General features: G+C 42.0%; 1 long non-coding RNA gene across 4 annotated transcripts in view; it reads right to left on the bottom strand.

Moving 5' to 3' along the window:
* Positions 1–13,448: 13,448 nt before the first annotated feature.
* LOC118022979 overlaps positions 13,449–16,565 on the bottom strand; it is a 72,081-nt gene continuing 68,964 nt past the window's right edge. For all 4 annotated transcript variants that reach the window (XR_004682611.1, XR_004682614.1, XR_004682613.1 and 1 more), the window contains one exon: positions 13,449–15,933. This is a non-coding gene — a long non-coding RNA (uncharacterized LOC118022979). The remainder of the gene's footprint in view (positions 15,934–16,565) is intronic.

Below are 16,565 nucleotides of genomic sequence, written 5' to 3'. Positions count from 1 at the left end.
TTGGCTGGTTTGAACCACTTATGGTTGAAATACAGCTTTCCATTTTGACACATTTGAAGCAGATGTAAAAAGCATAGTTTTAACTTAGAGTGTCCTCTAAGTGATGACCCACTAAACAGAAGACTATCATGATTTATACTTTTTTCTCTATATATGCTTTATTTCAATAAAAAGTTTTTTAAAGATAAAGATCAAATAAAATATTTTTTAAAGTCTCTGTTGTTTATTAATTGCACAGAAGCACCTTTATTCTCATTAAAAATTATTAAAAACCAAGTTGTTGTTCTTGTTTCTGGTTAGGCCAATATGATTGAATAAGCATTACTACCTTCTAAAATATTGGTTCAATCCTTTGTGATACAGAAGTTTCTCAAATGGAATGACTTTGCCTGCCACCACCCCAGGGGCATTTGGCAATGTCTGGACACATTTTTGGTTGTCACCACTGGGAGAAAGGGTGTGCTCTTGGCATCTTGTGGGGAGAGGCCAGGGATGGTGCTAACCCACGTCAGTCCCCCACAGCCATGAATTATTTGAATTAATTAAATTATCTGGTTCTGTCACAGGCACTCTTGGCTGCCTATCTAATAGCCACTCTTCTTTGCTGACAGAGCCAGATTTCCTTTCACCTCCCCATCTTTCATTACAGCATGGACTGAGCCACTTCTGGCCAATGGGCAGCCACCATTATTCTCTGAAGGTTGGCATGGTTAGATATGGGAACAGATGCACATGGAGTTGCCCAGCAGGATCCTGCTCATCCTCGCTTGCCTCTGCCACACGTCCATCTCTTGCTCCCAACAGCAGCCCCAGACCACCTCTAGATGCTTGGTTGAAAACCCACACAAGGAACAGCTTCCCGTAGACTCCTTCTTCCCCTTCGTGGATGTTGGTGGTGGCATGTGCTTGACTTATTGGTCAGGCTGGCTTATTGGTCAGCCCTCTGATCCTCCAACTTCCCCTCTCAGACCTTCAGTTCTCTGGTTCCTCTGGTAGCTGGTAAGGTCTTGTTCCCATCATAGATCCCTCATCCTGGTGGTTCTGTTTCCCTGACAAAGACGAAAGGATGTATTGGGATATTCCTCAGCCTTGCAATGGACAGTGTTCTCTGTCTCTTGATATTATGAAATTTCCATCTTTTATTGCACTTCAGAAAAAGAGAGTCTGGTCTAATCTAGGAAGGACAATCACTCTGATTTGGGCAGGTTCTAAAACAGAAAGGTATTATTCATAACCTCACATACCCATTTAGACACATTCATGGAAAAGGTGACTTTTAGATAAATCTGATTTTACTTTCAATTTCTGGAGAGAAAGTGGGCTACCTGATGCACTTCTGAGAAATGGATCTAGCAAGGCTTGCTCACTGTTTCCCTGCTCACTGTAAATGTCCAAATGGGATCTTTGCAATGATTTACTGGCATTACACCAAAGTATAATTGTATTTAATCAAGATCTGATCTCAAGGACAATTTTTTCTTCCATCAAATCCTAAGCATAAGAGGCCCACCACACTTGAAAATCTTTTTGTTGAGATTTCCGGCCAGTTTCCTCTTTTGTAAAAAAGTGAGCAGTGACTGCAGTGGGTGAGGATTTACTCATCTTCCTGGTTTGTGCTTTTGACAGACACACAAAGTTTCTGAGGAAGTAAGCTTCATGTTTAAAATATATTTATGAAAAAATATATTTATGTTAAACTTTACCTGTTTAAAAATCAGGCAGATCGATCTGATTCTCAAATAATTATTTATGATAGAAAATTTGGAAAACACAGAAAGTTTTTAAGGTGATACGCAAGTCACTCTAGACCCCTCAACCCAGAAATACCACTGACACCATCTTTAGCACTTCAATCTCATCTCTGGAGATTGTATATATATTCATGCTTTACAAAATTAGGGCCAAATTATATATACTGAGGAGGTAGCTTTAAAAATAAAATAACCCCTGAGTCAGACTGGAGAGTAATGTAATATTTGAAGACACGAGAGAAAGCAAACTATGCCGGTGTTTGTGTTGTTTATAAAATAATTCTGAGACAGTGGCAGAAGCATTACTTCTCTAAAGTCCTGGGTTTGGTGATGGTCACAATAATGCTGTGGAATAAATAATTTCAAAGTTTCAGTGGCTTGCAGCAGTAAGCATTGATTCTTCATGCACGGCTCTGTGGGTCCACTGGGCTTGGCTGATCTAGGTGGGGCTTGACTGGGCTCTGACATGCTCCAAGGGCCTCTTATCTGACCAGCAGTGCCTGGGACATATTCTCATGCTGAATGGCCAGAACCCATGTGCTGAGCCAAACTGCAGAAGCTCATTCAAAGCCTTTGCCTTTGCTCATGATCCAAATGACGACAGATGACAATATTGTTTTTACATCGCTGTTAAGAGCTATAGTTTTGGTGAGAGATGTGGGAGCAGGATTTGAGCTTGTAACGACCTCCAGCAAAGGGCCTGCCTTAACCCAAGGCAGTTTTTGATCCTTTCTCTCCTTGAAGTACGGATCGGCTCTACTTTTTCCATGTCTGCATCTCTGGCCTCCTTCATAGTAGGGTCTGGCTCCCCATGGGAAGTAGACATCTGGTGTCAAATAGATTTATGTTCTGGAGGCATTTTCCTTCCCAAATAGCCTTACCTCATCACAACGCAGAAGGGACCTGGCCCAAGAGCTCCCAGTATTGACAACACCAGCCAATATTTTAGACACATCTTTTCCTTGCATCAGCAATAGCAGCTTCATCCCGACTTTATAGGAAATGAGCGTGGTTGCAATTAATGCCCATAAATCACACTTGCCTGGAGCAGACTTCTCTTTTTTGATTCCTCATTACATTGTGGGCTCATCAAAAGGGCTCAGCTAAGACTTGATAAGTCAGTTTCATGGTGAATGACCACCCTCCAAAGGGGGCAGCACAGTGTGACCCCGAACACACAGTGGAAGGGCCCTCCCCCATGGTGCTCTGTCTTGTGGACCCCACCAGGTTGTGCTTCTGGCTTCACTTCTCAGGGTAGCCTCCTCTCTTGTTATTCCCCAGTGGCAGGAGGCTATGTGGACATGGTACAGCCCTAGAGCTCTTCCAACTTCCTCCCTATAATCTGTGTTCCCATTCCATGCACAGGACTCCTGAACACATATGGATGAGGCTGGGAGTCCCAGGCTCACAGACCCCCATGGATAGTTCCAAACATGGGGAAGTTGTTAGTGGGAAGAGGTGGGCAGAGCTGGCTGTGGGTTGCAGGTTTAGGCCCCAGCAGCACCAGGTAGGGGGCCTGGCCTGCTCAGGGACAAATAGAGTGGAGTCCTGGCCTTATCCAAGATATAACAGCCAGCATCGAATGATGGCAGTTCCTACACTTTAGCCTTCCAGGCAGAGCTGAGCTCCCACCAGTCTGGAAAACTGGCCAAGCCTCTTCCACGGTGGCCCTGGGGGCTTCCTCCCTCCCCTGTGGTGGGCACTTATATCTGTTGCACAGGAAGGGGCTCCTGGAGAACACATCTTTGGGGGCATCAGCACTCACAGCACCAGAGGTGCTGGGTATGGTCAGCCTGGGGCAGCCAGGGGCAGAAAGTTGCCCTCCATGCAACTGGGAGGGCCCAGGTTAGACCCTGACCACTGAGCCCATAATGGAACACCCATCCCATTTAACAAAACAGACATGAAAATGGCTGCCTTCTGAAATTTCTGATTGCAGAATTTTGTATAAGCTTATTGAGGTTGTGGTTTTCCTTCTGCACCCTTCTATCTTTGTGTCCTGCTTTCCTAGTTGGCTGTGGGTTCTTTTTAAAACACCGAAGCTCCCCCACCCCCACCCCATCATACCAAACACATCAAAATGTCCCCACCTTCAAAATCAAATGCAATTTTTATCTCACTATATATCAGTTGAATTATAATTGACTATTTGACATTAAAAATATATCTTACAGATATTTAACTAAAGTTAATGTTCATCCTGTGTTTTCTTTCAAAAGTTGGAATCAGTACTCTCCCCTGTCACTCCCTCCTCAGACTGCAGGCCCTTGGAAAGTTGGTCCTTGTGCTTAGTCAGCCTGCTGGGCCCGCCAGTGGGACTTGAAATGCACTGTCATCCAGACCTGGAGAAGAGCTGACAGTTGGTGATTCCAGTCTCTGCACAGTCACAGAATCCTGGGGTACCCCAAAGGCAATTTTCCGGAGAATTTACTCCCATGGGAGTTTGTCATTGCAGTGTTCCTCCAACTGGAAGTATACTTATTCGGCAATCAGAATTCATTCATGTTGTATGCAATCCTCATGCCAATGTTTGTCTTATATCTGACACTGTCCCTGAATCAGGAGCCTGGAGTAAAGCAAGCCAGGTATGTCAAGTCTCGTCCCCATGTAGCTGACCTCCTGATGGCCAGATGGGCCGAGGGCAGAACAGCTAGTCTTTCTGCGTCACATCCAAGTCACCCGTGTCCCCTGCAAGACTGGGCTTCCCACGGGGATCTCCCACCCGAGTGTCATAGGTACCAGGATGTCAATCCTGAAGAACAGGTGGAAAAAGCAGACACCAGGCAGGAAAAAGCAGAGGTAGAAGTGACAGATAGAAGCGGCACAAGGAAATCCAGACCAGGTGCCCAGGACGGCTTGCAACATCTGCAGCTTGCTCTTGGGGCCTGCCCACAGCGGCCATGGCTGCAAGAGGCTGTGGACAGAGGCTGCTGATGTAAAAGTTGCTAAGCCCATGTTCAATCTGCATGGGCAGGGTCAGAGGGCTGTGGACCTTCTGAAAACGAGGCAGGTAAGTCATATCTCAGGGAGCACGTAGCTTTTATACACAGGATGAGCAAAGAAATGGTTGGGCTGGACTCTTGGATGACTATTGGCAAATGGCAAATGCAATGTATTTATATTGGAGATGATGGGTGAAAGACAGTGCCTGATTTAAGCCAGGGGATTTCGTGTTTCTCTTGCCCAATTCCTTCCAGCCCCTCTTGTGGCACCGTTCCGGGGCCTGTTCCTCTGTGACGGTGGCTCATGGGCAGGTAGACTTGTGACAGGTGGTCTGTAATAGCAAACACTTGGGGGTACTCTGTGGCAGTATCATTTGTCATAGTTAAAGAAGAGTGAGATGGGTCTTGATTCGGGATGATGGTGCCCACAGAGACACTGGTCCGCAGGAGAGCCCAAACTCTCTTTTCAATATTGCAAAAAGTTAAGAAACAAACCAAAGAAATCTTTCCTTCGATGACCCTGTCACTTAACACACAAATGCATGATTTCCTTGGCACAGAAATCACAATGTATTTTCAACTAAAATAAAATTTTCTCTGTTAACCTAATTCTATGTCACTTTTTTTTCAGACTCCAAATTGATGATATTAAAAAGGAGAATGCAGGGGCGCCTGGGTGGCTCAGTCAGTTAAGCATCTGCCTTCAGCTCAGGTCATGATCCTAGAGTCCCAGGATCAAACCCTACATCTAGTTCTCTGCTTCTCCCTCTCCCTCTGCCCCTCTCCACTTGTGTTCTCTCTCTCACTCACTTTCTCAAATAAATAAATAAAATCTTTTTTAAAAAAAGGAGAGTGCAGTAAAAAGTTCGCTTTGTTCAAAGTGCTCACATTAAGTTGCTAAAATAATTATATATATATATATCCCCATGTAGGACTCAATCCCAGAAGCCTGGGATCATGACCCTAGCCAAAAGCAAACGCTTAATCAACTGAGCCACCTATGCGCCCCATTTTTTTTATACATCTTATGTTGACTAATGCAAACTGTGTACTTTTAACAATTTTAACTGATGTATAGTTGACATACAATATTATATTAGTTTCCAGTTGTACAACATATTTATATACATTTATATACATTATGAGATGTTTGCCATGATAAGAATAGATATCATCTGTCACGATGAAGTTATTACAGTATTATTGAATATATTTCCTATGCTGTACTTGATCACATATTAATAAGCATGTTACAAGACATTTATATGTTTGAAAAAAAAAGTTCTTTATTCCAATATTCTTTTAAAAATTCCAGGAATTTCTAGCTACAAAGTACAAGAGGGGAAAACCTTTAGCATAAAAAAACAGTCAGGCCTCTGGTTGTAGACAAGCCTATGGAGATTCACTTCTCTCAGCTCCTTTCTGCTAAGAACAATTAAAAGCCCTCGAGATAATTCTTTACCCATTCATCTATGGACAGACACTTATATTGCTTCCATATCTTGGCTATTGTAAGTAATGTTGCAGTAAACATAGGGATGCATGTATCTTTTCAAATTAGTGTTTTCATTTTCTTTGGGTGAGTACCCAGTAGTGGAATGACTGGAGCATATGATATTTTCACTTTTAATTTTTTGAGGAGCCTCCATACTGTTTTCCACAGTGGCTGCACCAGCTTGCATTCCCACCAACAGTGCACAAGAGTTCCTTTTTCTTGACAGCCTCGCCAACACTTGTCATTTCTTGTCTTTTTGATTCTAATCACCCTGACAGGTGTGAGGTGATGTATCATTGTGGTTTTGATTTGCATTTCCCTGATGATTAGTGATGTTGAGCATCTTTTCATGTGTCTGTTGGCCATCTATATGTCTTCTTGGGAAAATATCTGAATAGATTCTCCACCCATTTCTTAATCAGCTTGGTTTTTGGTGTGGAGTTATATAAATTATGTATATATTTTGGATATTAACCCCTTGTCGGATATATCATTTGCAAATATCTTCTCCCATTCAGTAGGTTTTGTTGATGGTTTCTTTGCTATGCAAAGACTTTTTATTTTGGCATAGTCCCAATAGTTTAATTTTGCTTTTGTTTCCCATGTTGCTAAGGCTGATGTCCAAGAGATTATTGCCTATGTTTTCATTTAGGAGTTTTATGTTTCGGGTCCCACATCTAGGTCTGTAATCCAGTTTGAGTTTTTTTTGTGTGTTTGGTGTAAGAAAATGGTCCAGTTTCATTCTTTTGCATGTAGCTGTCCAGTTTTCCCAGAACCATTTATTGAAAACATAGTCTTGATGTTGGCGAGGATGCGGAGAAAGGAGAACCCTCCTACACTGTTGGTGGAATGCAAGCTGGTGCAACTACTCTGGAAAACAGTCTGGAGGTTCTTCAAAAAGTTGAAAATAGAGCTTTACCCTATGACCCAGCATTTGCACTACTGGGTATTTACCCCAAAGATACAAATGTAGTGATCCGAAGGGGCACATGAACCCCAATGTTTATAGCAGCAATGTCCACAATACCCAAACTATGGAAAGAGCCTAGATGTCCACCAATAGATGAATGGATAAAGAAGATGTGGTATATATGGAATATTATGCAGCCGTAAAAAATGAAATCTTGCCATTTGCAATAACATGGATGGAACTAGAGGGTATTATGCTAAGGGAAATAAGTCAGTCAGAGAAAGACAAGTATCATATGATCTCACTGATATGAGGAATTTGAGAAGCAAGACAGAGAATCATAGGGGAAAGGAGGGAAAAATGAAAAAGATGAAACCAGAGTGGGAGACAAACCATAAGAGACTCTTAATCTCAGGAAACAAACTGAGCGTTGCTGGAGTGGAGGCGGGTGGGAGGGATGGGGTGGCTGGTTGACAGACATTGCGGAGGGTATGTCCTATGGTGAGCACTGTGAATTGTGTAAGACTGATGAATCACAGACCTGTACCCCTGAAACAGATAATACATTATATGTTAATAAAATAAATAAATAAATAAATAAATAAATAAATAAATAAATAAATAAATAATGAAAAGACTATCTTCTCTTCATTGTCTATTCTTGCTTCTTTTGTGGTGGATTAATTGACCATATAAGGATGGGCTTATTTCTGAGCTCTGTATTTTGGTCCATTGATCTATGTGTCCATTTTTGTGCCAGTACTATATTGTTTTGATTATTATAGCTTTTTCATACATTTGAAATCTGGGATTGTGATACCTCCAGCTTTGTTCTTCTTACTCAAGAATGGAGCAAGATGATTTGGCTATTGGAGATGATTATTTTTGATATGGTCAAAATTGATATGGTTATGGACAAAATTCAACATCATTTTATGAAAAACTCTTAGCAAGCTAGGAATTGAAGAAAACTTCTTAAACTTGATTAAGAGCATCTACAACCTACTGCATACAGAATACTCAATGGTGGAAGACAAATTTCTTTCCTCTAAGATATGGAGCAAGATAAAATGTCTGCTCTCCCCACTCTTACTCAGTATAGTACTGAAATTCTTAGCTCCAAAAGGCAAGAAAAAAATTTTTTAAAAGATACAGAACAAAAAGGAAGAAATAAAACTGGCCCTGTTTGCACATGGCGTGGTTCTTTATGTAGACAATCCCAAGATATCTAGAAAAAAAGTCTTAGAACTAATAAGCGAGTATAGTAAGGTTGTGGGATACAAGATCAACACATAAAAATAGATTGTATTTTTATAAGCAACAACATACAGAAACCAAAATGTAGAAATACAATAGTATTTGCAATTTTCAAAAGAAGAGAGAAATATTTAGATATAAATCTAATAGAACATGTCCAGAATCTGTGTGCCAAAATTAGAAAATACTGATGAATAAAATCAAAGAAGATCTAAACAAATGGAGATGTACTGTGTTCTTGGATAGGAAGACTCAACATAGTGAATGTGTCAATTCTCTCCCAAATTATTCCATAATCTTAATGCAACATATATCAAATTTCCAGCAAGTCTTTTTTACATAGACAAGCCCATTGTAAAGTTTATATGGAAAGGCATATGTTAAGAAAGAAGAATAAAATGCAAGGAATCACTCTAGCAGATATAAGTCTTACTTTAAAAGTTACTGTAATTAAGACAATGTGGTATTGGCAGAGGGAGAGACATAGATCACTGGAACAGGACAGAGAATCCAGAAATCAACTCACACAAATATGCTCAACTGATTTTTGACAAATGTGTAAAAGCAATTGTATGTAAGAAAGATAACCTTTCGGGGCACCTGGGTGGCTCAGTTGGTTGGGCGACTGCCTTCGGCTCAGGTCATGATCCTGGAGTCCCGGGATCGAGTGCCGCATCGGGCTCCCTGCTCGGCAGGGGGTCTGCTTCTCCCTCTGACCCGCTTCCCTCTCGTGCTCTGTCTCTCATTCTCTCTCTCAAATAAATAAATAAAATCTTTAAAAAAAAAAAAGATAACCTTTCGACAAAAGATATTACAGCAGTTGAACATCAATAGGGGAAAAAAAGAATTGCAACCTAAATCTCACACCTTATACAATTAACTCAAAATGGGTCATAGACTTAAATGTAAAACAAAACTATAAAACTTTTAGAAGAAAATGGAGGAGGAAATCTTTGGGATGTAGAGTTAAGCAGAGTTCTTAGACTTCACTCCCAAACCACAATCCATAAATAAAAAAGTAATATACTGGACTTCATCAAAATGAAAACTTTTGCTTGTCAAAGATCCTTGTAAGATGATGAAAAGACAAACCATGGGCAAGGAGAAGATATTTGCAAACCACATACCTGGCAAAGGACTTGTATGTAGAATACATAAAGAATACTCAAGATGCAACAGTAAAAACAGTAATGATAAAAACAAAAACAAAATCACACAAAAAAGCCCAATTAGACAAATGGGCAAAACACATGAACAAAAAAACTTTTCACCGAAAGGAGATACAGAAGGCACATAAGTACATGAGAAAATATGCAACATCATTAGCTATTAGAGAAATACAAATTTAAGCCACAATGGGATATCACCACATGCTTATTAGAATGACTAAAATAATAATAAAGATAACACCAAACATGGCAAGGATGTCAAGAAACTGAAACTTTAGTACATTGTTGGTGGAAATGTAAAAATGATATGGTCACTCTTGAAAGTAGTTTGGCTGTTTCTTAGAGAACTAAATGTGCACTAACCATATGAAACTGCAATGAAATGAAAAGTTATGTTCACACAAAAATGTGTATATGAATGTTGATAGCAGCTTTATTCATGTTAATAAAAAAGTGAAAACAGCCAAAAGTCCTTCAAAGTGTGCAAGGTTGAACAGACCCTGGTACACCTACAAAATGGAATAATACTCAGCAATAAAAGGAACAAACTTTTGATATACACAACAGCTTGGGAGATCTTAAGAGCAGGACATTTAGTGAAAAAAGCCAATCTGAAATGGTTTCATATGGTGAGTCAACTTAAAGCACCTTCAAAATGACAAGACTATAAAGTTGGAGAACAGGTTAGGAGTTGTCATGAACTGATTCAAGAGTTGGGCAGATGGGGGAGATTATAGAGAGATGGTAGAAAGTTCATCGACAATGATGGAACAATTCTGTGTCCAGAACATGGTGTTACATGAATCTGTACACAGAGGAAAACTGCAAAAAACCACACACACACACACGTGTGCACACACACACAAATGCAGGTTAGAAAAAGGTAAAACTGAGTAAGGTCTGTAGTCTAGTTAATAGTGTGTGCCAAATGTTAATTTCTTGGTTTTGGGATTGTGCTATGGCCATGTCACCATTGGAGGGCTCAAGAAACTCTATGTACTATTTTTACAACTTCCTGTGAGTCTACAATCATTTCCAAATAAACAGTTAAAAAAGCAGCGAATATTGATGCTTGTTTTTTCCCCTTTAATACAGATTTTCTTAGATTCTATAGTTAGATCTCATGCAGTTCTCCAAAATAACATCACTAAGCTACAGTAAAATCCTGTGCTGTTCTGATTGGAGACAGAACAGCATTTAAACAAATCTAACATTTTGTGGAAACACAACCCTGATCAGGTGGAGACTTGTTGCCTTACACATAGCCCAAGGCCTAGAAAATGTATGGTTACACCACCCACACATTTCATATATGGCCAGAAATTTGAGTTAGATTGTTTTCTAGATACTACGTTGTCTATATGTGTGTGCACGTGTGCAAACTTTATCGGGAAATAGAAGAGATAAACTCTTGCATCTTTTCTGTTATAGCAAAGCTAGAAATGGTTAAAATTGTATTTGATAATGAGAAATGAGAGAATGGATATCATGTGAATCTTTGAAGAACGTCACTGTGGAACGTGGACCAAGACAATGAAAACCCATCAAAAGGTGAATAATAAGTAGAAGTGCTGACAGGCAAAGGGAACTCATATCCCATATATTTCATGGTTTATAACTGGTACAAAAATAACAATTATAACTACAGGTGAAAAGAAGAAGGAGGGGCGCCTGGGTGGCTCAGTTGGTTAAGCGACTGCCTTCGGCTCAGGTCATGATCCTGGAGTCCCTGGATCGAGTCCCGCATCGGGCTCCCTGCTCGGCAGGGAGTCTGCTTCTCCCTCTGGCCCTCCCCCCGCTCATGTGCTCTCTCTCATTCTCTCTCTCTCAAATAAATTAAAAAAAAAAAGAAGGAAAGAAATACAGGAATGCAGAAGGAAGGAAAGAAGGGAGGGAAGGAAGGAAAGAAATCATAATTCTCAGGCCACAGGTGCAAAGACAAACAGGAAGAGGGATGTGGTGTGGTGAGGGAGCTCAGGCAGAGACCCTTCCCTACACACACACACATGCACACGCACACGCACACACACATTCTAGCCTGTATTGACTTTCTTTCCAACCACCCGATTCTTTCCTTTCAACACCTTCTAGATTTAAAACCCAAAGCAGTCATCTGTTCAGGCACCAAGGCATCCTTGACCTCCCATCTGGAATCCCGATTTTCAGAGCTCTGCACTGTGGTGTTTGTGGTTGTCTCCTCGTCCAACCAAAACCCAGGCTGTGTGGCAGGGAAGTTGGAGCAGCAGAGAGAGGCTGCCCCTGGCCTCCAGTCTCCCTTTCCTGTCTCAAGGTTCATGTCTGGAAAACCACCTGGGTGCAAGCCTCTTGTCTCCCATTCACTGGCTATGACCCTTGAACAAAACTGATTTTGTTGTTTTGAAGCCTTAGTTCTCCAGCTGGAAAATGGAGAGAATTACAGTCTTGACTTCTTCAAGTTTGTAAGGATGAAGCTGGATTGGATCACAATTTGCTATTGCGACATCCTTAACTTCGCCCTTAGCTTGAGTACCATGGCTTCAGGACCCCACACTTGGACCCACGAGGGCAAGGGGTGCCAGGCCATTCCTTGTTCAGATGCTGGCTCTGCAAGGGTACCCGTGCTTCAGTGCTGAGTGCAAGCTCAGGGGAGGATGGCCCCAGGGCTCCTGAGGAACAGCAGGTGCACCTGTTTTCACTGTGTTTCGGAAATGACCCTTCCTTCCTCACCTTCTCTCATAACACTTTGTCCAAAGATAATTTAACAAAGGATAAAGCAGCGATACAAATACTGAGAGTAAGTTTATAAATTTTAACTGTTGCAATAGAATCACAAACATTGTCATAAAGCCGCCAACAATACCCATTGGGGTGGGAGTGTTCACAGACAGGTAACCAGCTCCCCAAAGGAAGTGCTCATTGAACTTCAAAGTTCAGGGACATTCTTCATCACTGTTACCAGCCTCAGCCTCACACCGTTCTCTCCCATTCGGAAGGACTTGGTCACCTCCAGGGTCACCATGCCGGTTCCAGGGCTGACCCAGCAGAACTGACGAAGATAGTGGGTGCTTCGTTACACACTTAGAACAAAAGAAAGCACACACTGGGGTGTAAGTAAATTTCCATTTTAGTTTTCCAGACATGAACCTTGAGACAGGAAAGGGAGACTGGAGGCCAGGGGCAGCCTCTCTCTGCTGCTCCAACTTATCAAAGAGGGTAAACATGTTTTGGTTGATGAAATTAAGTATTTTCAATAAACACCTCCCTCTTTCAACATTCTTCCTTACATTTAAAAAATTGTGGTAAAATACACACCACATAAAAGGTACCATCTTAACCACTTTTAACTGTACAGTTCAGTAGTGTTAAGTATATTCACACCACCTACCATCCCCAGAATTCTTTTCATTTTGCAAAACCAAAAGTCTGCACCCATTAAATACTAACTCCCCATTCCTCCCTCCTCCCCAGCCGCTGGCAACCCCCATTCTACGTTCTGCCTCTATGAAGTTGACTACTCCAGGTGCTTCATGTAAGTGGGATCATACAGTATTTGTCTTTTTGTGCCTGGCTTATTTCATTTAAGATTATGTCCTCGGGCGCCTGGGTGGCTCAGTCGTTAAGCGTCTGCCTTCGGCTCAGGTCATGATCCCAGGGTCCTGGGATCGAGTCCCACATCGGGCTCCCTGCTCAGCGGGAAGCGTGCTTCTCCCTCTCCCACTCCCCCTGCTTGTGTTCCTGTTCTCGCTGTCTCTCTCTGTCATATAAATAAATAAAATCTTTAAAAAAAAAAAGATTATGTCCTCAAGTTTCATTGTTGTCGCAAGTGTCAGAATCTCCTTCGTTTTTAAGATTGAATAATATTTCATTGTTTCTATAGACCACATTTTGCTTATCCATTCATTTGTCAATGAACACTTGAGTTGCTTCTACCTTTTGGCTGTTGTGAATAACGCTGCTATGAACATGGGCATAAATATTTCTTTGAGCCCTTACTTTCAATTATTTTTGTAAACATGCATCTGTGTAATTTCTAGATCATATGGCATCTCTATTTTTAATTTTTTGAGGAACGTCCATACTTTTTTCTGCAGGGGCTGCATCAATTTACATTCCCACCAATAGTGCACGAGGGTTCCAGTTTCTCCACATCCTGGCCAGCACTTGGTTTTTCTGTTTTTGACGGTAGCCATCTTAATGGTGGGAGATGCCTCTTTACATTTAAAGCAGGAGTAAGTATTGCCATGACCATTCTTTAAGTGTAGTAAGGGCGGGTCCTTAGGTAAGACGACGTGGGACAGCATGATGAGACCTGGGATCATCTATTTACTTGCTGTGTTCCTGCTATACCGTCTACCTTCTGAGGACAGGATGTATCTTTTACATTTCTTTATTCTCAGCCTCTAACAAGAAATATCCCATTAATGGTGAACTGGTTGAATGAGAGGGATTTATTCATTGTTCCTCCCTCCCTTCTTATCCCTTCCCTGACCTCTCAGGAAGCCCCTGTCTGCCCAAGGGAAGACCCCATAACAGGCACAGTATCCCAGAGACAGCTGGGTAGGTTTCAAGGACTCCTCCAAACCAGGTGTTTGGGTCTTATCAGCCACTGTGGGCAAGAGCTGAGCAGACCCATTTTCAAGATCTGCAAGTGGAAGGGAAGTAGCAGTTGCATCATGTTTATGCTTGGTGCAGGAGCTTTGCAGCTCAGGCACACTGTCCCAGATGCTTTGTGTCACCTCGTTGGCATGGGACAGCAGCCAGGCCTCCAGCAGTCAGCCCCACCAATTCCCCTGCTCTAGCCTCTTCGACCGTTGGGTCAGGAGTTTGCTCATGTCCATAGTGATGGTTTCTGCAGGTGGAGGTTTGGAGATGGGGAGAAGCCAAGAGGTTATTTTTGAGGGTTCTAGCTAGGGTTCCTTGTTCCAAGGTCATCTTTGAGGGTTCTAGCCAGGGTTCCTTCTTCTCCCCATTTCATGTCCATCTGTCCTTCAGGGATAGCCCAGCAGTGACTTCAAGTCCAGCACCAGATGGAAGCAGCAGCTCTACATGAACCCTTTAACCACTTCCCACAGATGTGTGAGGTCAAATCCCCACAGTAAATCCTACATTCTGTATCATTCCTTATGGTTCTGCTTCCTTGATGGAACCCTGGCTAACACAGACCCACTCACTAGGACTGAGGATGTGAGGGAAGCCAGGATCAGTCTTCCAGCTACAGTCTGAGGGTTTGAGTTTCCTGTGGATCTTTGCACTGCAGGACCAAACTGTGCATCGTGGGAAGACAGAGGAATCCACAGAAGATGGCCCAGGGATCAGAAAAGCCACCTGGAACAGAGACGGGAGGGCCTCCCAGTACACGGAGGAGGACAATTCTGGCAAAGGGATGACTGTGAGGTGGGAGAAGAGCCAGGAGGGTGGGTATCAGGGAATCTTTGGTGTCTGTCCTGTGATGATCAAAAGGAGCTCAGAGAGAACTGACCTCTTCTTTCCTGAGCAATCAGAGCTCCACTTGTCACTATTGCAATGAGAGAGAGGACACCTTGCCCTTTGCAGGCACTGTTCGATATTGTGTTCTTGTCCCTCAGGGAGCAGTGTGCTTGGTGGGGTAAGTGTGTGGGTCCTGGAATTGACAAGTCCAGGTTGGTGTGTGTCCCAGCTGCACCATGAACAGAAGTGTGATCTCCAGAAGCTATTTAATCCTTTGTGCCTCAGTTTCCCCATCTGTAGATAAAGATATCTACATCATGAACTTGTTGTGAATGTGTAATGTCAAACACTCAGCACATGCCTGACACGTAGTGAGTGCTCAGAAAAATGTGATTCAGCTTTAAAATTCAGATGGGCTCCTGCTTGTTGCTTCACAACTGGGTATGTGGTCTTTTTCCTGTACCAGCTGTGGGAATCTTTCCCAATTCTCATCCATTCAGGTTCTGTCTCCTACACGTAACTTTCTTTCCTTAGTTTCTAAAAGGGCTGTCTTAGCTGATTCTCTGCTTTATCAACAAAGGTATTTATCAACAAAAGTTCTTTCTTGAGTGCTGGGCTAAGCCACGCTCTTTTGTGTTTTTCCTGACACCATGTAAATCCTTGAACAAGACAGGCCCCATTAAGTCCATGGGGACTGCCACCCTGGTGTGAGTGCCATGAGAATGGACCAGAAGGGAGAGTTCTTTCTTCAGGGGACCCTGCCTGCAGCCACCATCCATTAGGGCAATCTCTGGGGACCTGGGTTTTCTAGACTGTGTTTCAGGTAAGAACTGTATTCATGTTCATTAGGAAGTAATGTAAGCTTACCTTACCTGGCTTATGTACGTAGTTTTTATTGAAAGACTATGGTAACAAAGGTCTTCTCACTGATTTCTGTATTTCTCTATTATAACACAGGGAAAAACAGGTTTAGATTTCCTTCACGGAGGGTTTCCTGGGTCACCTATGAAAAAAACAATTAAAAACAAAATCATACTACTATAGCTACAGACACATGAACTAACTGTTATGTGTAGGATGTGGAGAAAGGGGAACCCTGTTGCTATTGATGGGAATGCAAGCTGGTGTAGCCACTGTGGAAAACAGTATGGAGTTTCCTCAAAAAGTTAAAAATAGAGCTACCCTATGATCTAGTAATTGCTCTACTGGGTATTTACCCAAAGTATACGAAAACACTAATCCAAAAGGATATAAGCACCCCTATGTTTATTGGAGCATTATTTATAACAGCCAAATCATGGAAACAGCCTAAGTGTCCACTGATAAGATAAATGGATAAAGAAGATGTAGTATATAAATACAATGGAATATTATTCAGCCATAAAAAGAATGAAATCTTGCCAATTGCAGCAACATGGGTGGAGCTAGAATATAATGCTAAGAGAAGTAAGTCAGAGAAAGACAAATACCATAATTATTTCACTCATATGTGGAATTTAAGAAACAAAACAAATGAAGAAAGGAAAAGAGAGAGAGAGGAGAGAGAGAGAGAGAGAGAAACCAAGAAACAGACTCTTAACTCTCCATAGACTCTATAGGCTCTCTATAGAGAACAAACTGATGGTTAGGAGAGGG

Source organism: Mirounga leonina, unplaced genomic scaffold (assembly GCF_011800145.1).
Source record: "Mirounga leonina isolate KUSES-001 unplaced genomic scaffold, KU_Mleo_1.0 Mir_178, whole genome shotgun sequence".
NCBI lineage: Eukaryota > Metazoa > Chordata > Mammalia > Carnivora > Phocidae > Mirounga > Mirounga leonina.
This window is presented reverse-complemented; position numbering and strand designations above follow the sequence as displayed.